The following is a 7,069-nucleotide window of genomic DNA, read 5'->3' as shown; positions in this document are numbered from 1 at the left end:
ATAATAATAATAATGTTGTATGTGAGCAGGATGTACCAATGGCTCCTCCACCTCATAAGCGCTTGACCATCTATATGCTGGAGTCGATTTTGAAATGCAGATCCAGATGGCTCGTGAGTATCACACACACACACAACACAAACACAAAATAATGGCTAATGTACTGTCTGTACTTTTGAGAGTAACAAACAGCTGGAACCAAATTCCTTGTGTGTGTCAACACACTTGGTCAATAAACCTGATTCTGATAAACCTGATTCTGATAATGTTACAACAAAAATTTGCCAATATCTGTTTGTAATTGTATGCCCTAAATATTGTTGGTTATAACTTTATATAACTGATCATCATCTGGTTTCCTTTTTAATCACTCTTCCTATTCAACCTAAAAATAATTTACATGTCTCTCTTATTCATCCTAACCATCACTCTCTCTCTCCCTCCTCTGTAGCTTCCTGTACTCTTCATCTCTTCCTGACCCTGACTCCTTTTCCTCTCTACCCTTGGACGTTGCTACTGACTCCTTCCTCTCATCTCTTTCCTCAACCATGGACCTCCTTTGCACCTTGACTACAAAACCCAAAAAGACTTCTTGTCCCACACCATGGCTGTCAGAAGTTTTGCACAGCAATCAAAGAGAAATCAGATCTGGAGAGAGGAAGTGGAAAAAAAATCACAACTCGATGTAGACCTCGCATCTTACAGCGCACTCCTGACCAAATTTTCTTTGGAGGTGACTTCTGCCAAAACCGCCTTCTACAAGGAAAAGCTTGAGGCCTCTCAAGATCCTTGTGAGGCCTCTCAAGATCCTCGTAAGCTTCACATCATCTCTTCACCACTCAACCCCCCCTGCTGCACCTGCTCCATCCTCCCTGACTGCTAATGACTTTGCTTCCTTCTATGATGAGAAGATTAAGAAAATCTGCCAGACCTTCACTTCCTCCCCAACAATGACTACACAACACAGCCAACAATCCACTACCTCTCTTTCAAGCTTCTCAACCTTAACAGAAGATGAGATACTGCAAGTCATTCAAACTTGAAATCCCACCACCTGTCCTCTGGATCCAATCCCTTCAAATATGCTTCAGACCATCACACAAGATCTCCTGCCCTTCAGCTCCACAATCATCAATGGGTCATTAACATCTGGCTATGTACCAACTACCTTCAAGCAAGCAAGGGTCATTTCCATCTTGAAGAAACCTGCTCTGGATCCATCAGACATCAACAACTACAGACTGATATCACTTCTCTCCTTTCTTTCTAAATCTCTGGAACGCACTGTTTTTAACCAACTGTCTATCTCTCACAGAACAACCTCAATGATCCTAACCAGTCTGGACTCAAAGCGGCACATTACACAGAGATTGCCTTTTCTTTTCTAAATCTCTGGAGCCAAGCTGTCATCTGTACTTATCTTCCTGGACCTTTCAGCAGCATTTGACAGTCAACCACAAGACAATTTTGTCAACCCTCATGAGCCTCGGTATCTGCGGAACAGCATGGGAATGGTTTGCTTACTACCTGGAAGGTCGTTCATACCAGGTAACATGGAGGGGATCCACATGCTCCGTGCAGACTCGCCACTGGTCTCTCACAAGGCTCGGTACTTCGTTCCCCCTCCTTTTCTCCCTCTATACCCACTCCATTGGTGAAGTCACGCATGGGTTTTCTTATCACTGCTATGCAGATGACTAATCTTTTATTTCCCTCCATCAGATACCACAGCTTCCTGCTGCTTGACAGACATATCTTCATGGATGAGTGCTAACCAACTAAAACTCAACCCCAGCAAAACACAACTGCTGGTCATCCCAGGTGATTCATCTCCAGGTCAAATTCTCCAAATAACACTTCATGACTTTCTGCTCTCCCCTTCAGCCACTGCTCGTAACCTTGGAGTAACTATGGACAATGAACTGTCCTTCTTCCCACATGTCGCTAATGTGGCTCATTCTTGTCGATTTCTTCTCTATAACATCCGAAGGATTCGACCATTTCTGTCCACACAGGCTTCCCAGGTACTTGTTTTAGTCTCTTCTCATTTCAGGACTTGACTACTGCATCTCTCTGCTGGCAGGTCATCCCTGAACGCTATTCGTCCACTGCAAATTATCCAAAATGCAGCTGCACGACTTCTGTTCAATCTGCCCAAGTTCTCCGACACCACCCCACTGCTGCGCTCCCTTCACTGGTTTCCAGTAGCTGCACGTATCAGATTCAAAACACTGATGCTTGCCTCCAAGGCCAAAAATGGACCAGCACCATCTTACCTCAATGACCATCACATCTCGCACTGCACCACGCTGTCTGAGATCCTCCAGCACTGCTCGACTGGTACCACCTTCTCTCAGAATGAGCGGTAAGTACACTTCAAGGCTCTTTTCTGTTCTGGCACTGAGGTGGTGGAATGAACTTCCCCTAGATGTCTGTACAGCAGAGTCCCTGACTATCTTCAAGCGACGACTTAAGACCTACCTCTTCCTGAAATACTTAAATTAGCACTTTCCAAGTTTGTAGAATTCAAGGGTTATATTTATATTAAGTTTGTAATCTTGCATACCAGTGTAGATTTATTCATTACTAGAGACTCCAAGCACTTTTCTACGTCGCTCTGGATAAGGGCATCTGCTAAATGCCACAAATGTAAATATTTTAGCCTCAGTTCAGTTTTGGTTAGTCACACTGATGATCCTGAAAGGCTGTTATGAAGTGTTAGCTAGCAGAGATGTTCTAAAATGCTGAGGTGTAAATGCTAGCTAAATTACTGCCTTAATGTAACATTTTACATTATTTTCTTAGCCGTAACTGTCTGAGATGCATTATGGTCTATAGCTCATCAACAAACATTTATCTGTCCTATTGCCCAAATAGGCCTATAGGCTAAACAATGCATGCTAACAAATATATATTGTTCAGGTGTATTCATTAGCCTAAAATATATTGTTTGGTTACTTTTAGGAATGTGGCTGCATCACCCCTGCCTTCACTGGAAACTCACACCAGGCCACGCAGACATCGCTCCATTTTAAATTCGACTGAGAATCATCCTGAGTAAGTACATATTTTATATTTTCTTAAATTATATTTAGTTTGAATCATTATTGCATTGTATGACCTATGCAAACAACTTTATCAATTACACAATTAGTGATGTTCATGTGTGTGTGTGTTTCATAAACAGATGTAATCAGGCACCTGCTCCAAAAAGGGCAAAGGCAGCACACAGACAGTCCACCATGTCATGGAGGGATCAGACAGATAGACACAGTTCCACAGACTCTGCGATTCATGCCCACACGTGAACATGGACCTCAACTGTGAAGTGGATGGACACATGAGGTCTCATTGTGTTCCACCATTCATTCTGCATATACAGGAGACACTGTGCAGAGGAGGGTGAAATTACAAGATAAAAGGGAAACGGACATTTCCATGCACTGCACTAGTAACTGCATACAACCAGCACATGGGGCATTGACCTGTCTGATCAACTGTTAAAATACTACACAGCAGAAAACAATGAAGTGGTACCGAAAGATTTTTCTATGCTTCTTGGACATCGCTGCCACCAACAGTTTTATTGTGCATAAAGAACTGTATGGTAATGTGTCTCATAAACAATTTATGGAACAACTTATTGCTGAGCTTTGTAGTGTCGCACAAAGTAGTGCCAAAACGGACCAGCTCTGATCATATACCAATTCCAGGATCTGAACTGTCCTCTGTCAGAAATGTTGCCACTGCCAGCTGCAAGAGCTGTGTACATTGCAAAACATTGCATGGTAAGCATCACAAAACACCATGAAAATGCCTGGCATGCGATGTTCACCTGTGTCTTCAGGTGAACAGGAACTGCTTCCAAGAGTGGCATAGGGATTTCTGATGCAAACAAAACTGTACCACTGCATTGTGGTGTTTTTGTTGTAATTCCCTTTTTAATGCTGTCCTGTGTATTTTAAATAAACCACAAAGGAAACACATTCTTGTAGTACTGTACTTCTCACTCAGATCCTGGCTCAGTGATCCACAGCTCATTATGTAATCGACAGCTCATTATGCGACCCATTGTCTACGAAGCTGTTAGTCACAGCATGTCGACGCCTCTTCGCATATGGCCTTTCAAAGTAGAAAGTGTCTTTTAAATTTTAAATCGATGTATTGTTTAATGTGAATGAGCAGGCAGGATGATTTTCACATGATTAAAAAAAAAAACCTACATTAGATCTGTTCTCAAACAGTCTTGTGAAAACATGTTTACTATAGGTTTTGTGGCCTTATTTCAGTGAGTTTAGCTTTTTCAAAAACCACACACACACCTTATTTTGTCAAAAATACAAACGCGCCCACATGTTTACATATTATGGTAGCACAGTTTGTGCTGAATACAGTGTAATAAGTCATTTGTCAATAATATATTTAAAAGCAACTAAAAAGAACCAAAAATCTAAAAAGAACGTTCTGACGAGTAACATCACTTCCTGTTTCGGGAACAGCACCATGCAGGACAGGCGAGCCCTCCAGAGGGTGGTGCGTTCAGCTGAACGTACCATCCACACCAAGCGTCCTAACCTGCAGGACATCTACAGCACGTGGTGTAGGACCAGAGCCAGGAAGATTGTGAAGGACCTCAGCCATCCCAACAATGGACTCTTTTCTTTGTTGCGTTGAGGAGGAGGAGCTTCTTCCCAGAGGCCATTCAGAGTTTAAACCAGGAAACACCCAGGATCTAAAAACTGGTCCACTCTCTCCATTATCACACTTTTTTTTTTTTTTTTTTTTTTTCTTTTCTCTGCACATCTGTTTTCGCACTACAACACTTTAAACTCTGGACTCGCACAGCACAGTGCACTTTATATTTTTACACCACACCATACTGCACACGGACACTTTATGGACGATCAAAAACCACCTTAAATTGTTTACTATTGTTTACTGCTTACTGCCTTAAGCAAATTTTGTATATACAACTTTTTCTATATTTATATAGTTTTTATAGTTTATTTCTGTTTTTTTTATTTTTTTTCCTCCCCATTTTAATGCCGGACCGTTGAAAAAAGCATGTATGTATGTGTATTTGACAAATAAAATTTGATTTGATGTATCTATCCAGTCTTCTAACATGCTATAGTCACGCTCCCTGAGATCTCAAAACTCTGGACTCTAGTAGTTCCTAGAATAGCAAAGTCCACTGAAGGCAGTAGATCATTCTTGCATTTAGCTCCTAAACTTTGGAACAGTCTTCCTGACCGTGTTCGGGGCTCAGACACACTCTCCCAGTTTAAGTGCAGATTAAAAACGTATCTTTTTAGCAAAGCCTAAACATAACATACGTCTCACATCATAATCTTGTGCTCCAGAACATCTGATCACATGCACATTATCAACTTGTGCTGTTAATATCATGAACAGCAGCTACACTAATTCCTCTCCACTGCTTCTCTTTATCTCCCCAACCTGAGGTTTGGCCAGCTTCAGTCATGTCCCACCTCAAGAAGATTATGGACCTTTGAAGTAGAAGATGCCGAACTCGCAAACATCCCGTACCATCTAGAGACGTACTAGTGCCAATTGGATCCCACTACGTGTCGAGTTTTGATATTGGACCTCCTGGAGTGTTTAAAGGCTCTGGCATGGAGAAGCTGGTGTTGGATCTATGATGATCGCAATTGTTGAGCTATTTTATGAGTTGCCCAGTAGCTCCTAGTTTTATAACCATTAAGACTGTAGAAAGAACATTACTTATAATCTTATACTCCAGTACTCATGTTAGTTCTCACTCTCCAGTGTTCTGTATTGTTGAAAGATTTATGATCAAACTCTTGATGTCACCCAAATGAGGATGGGTTCCACTTTTGAGTCTGGTTCCTCTCAAGGTTTCTTCCTCATAACATCTAAGTAAGTTTTTCCTTGCCACAGGCTTGCTCAGCAGAGATAAATGCACACCATTCACCGTGACTGTTGATTTCTGTGAAGCTGCTTTGAGACTATGCGCTATAAAAATCAACTTGAGTCACATAATTTTACATCACTTTGGCTAATCTTGGTTTCTAAATGTTTGTCTAGAATCATCTTCATATTTCTTTGACAATTCCAACCAGATTTTCTGATCCTTAATAAGCTTTATTCTAATAGTGGATCATGCTACTGTACCTTCACCCCTGTCCTTTGCAGGTTGTTGATGATGTAGGGTTTCTTGCTCTTCTGGGACACACTACTTAGCGCCCCCTGGTGACAAATCAACTTATGATTAGTGTGAGCTGCAGGAAGGTGGATCTCCAAAGGCTCCTACAGTAAACTGCACTCATTCCCCATTTATCTTTCAGCAGCTTCCATCTCCATCATCCTGCTCTCTATACTGTTTCTACTAGTGCTTCTTCTAGATACATTCATCTCAATCATGTCATTTCTAAAGAAGTACAATGGTAAAGCTTTAATGTTACGTGACTGAAGACACCACAGCCATGGATCACTGTTTGGCATTTTAGCTTTATTATTGAATTTGTTACTTTTGGTATGAATTGACTAAAACCTCCACCTCCTCCTCCTGCAAACCGCCGCCGCGCCGTTCATCCGCCTGGTTTTCCCTCAGAAAGTGGCGCTGGAGCGACTGCAGTAACGTTCAGAGCCCTGAAGTGACACAGCGACATCTTGTGGAAACATCCGTCATTTTGTAGCAAAAACTGTTTCAGCTTCAGCATTTCAGCTTCTTATTGATCCGATACCAACGATTTCCAAGACCGGTATTGGGGAAATCAATACCGAAAACAAAACAAATATGAAATAGTTTTCTGTGTAATTATATAGTTTATGTAGTTTATGAAATTCATTATTATTAATATTAAATTATCTGTAATGAGACTTTCTTCCTTCTGCTACATTTATTGAAAGAAATAATTTGTAGGATGAATGGAGTGGAAGGAAAAATAGGTCCTATTCAAATTAAATAAATATTAATCTCAGGTATGATTGATATTTTAATGTCAATCAATTCTCTCTATACAACACCAGCATCCCTAGCTAGCAGTGAACTTGTATAAATATAATCACTAAGAAATTGTCCAGA

This window comes from Silurus meridionalis, chromosome 6, assembly GCF_014805685.1.
Source record: "Silurus meridionalis isolate SWU-2019-XX chromosome 6, ASM1480568v1, whole genome shotgun sequence".
NCBI classification, from domain to species: Eukaryota; Metazoa; Chordata; class Actinopteri; order Siluriformes; family Siluridae; genus Silurus; species Silurus meridionalis.
Note: the sequence above shows the minus strand (reverse complement) of the source record.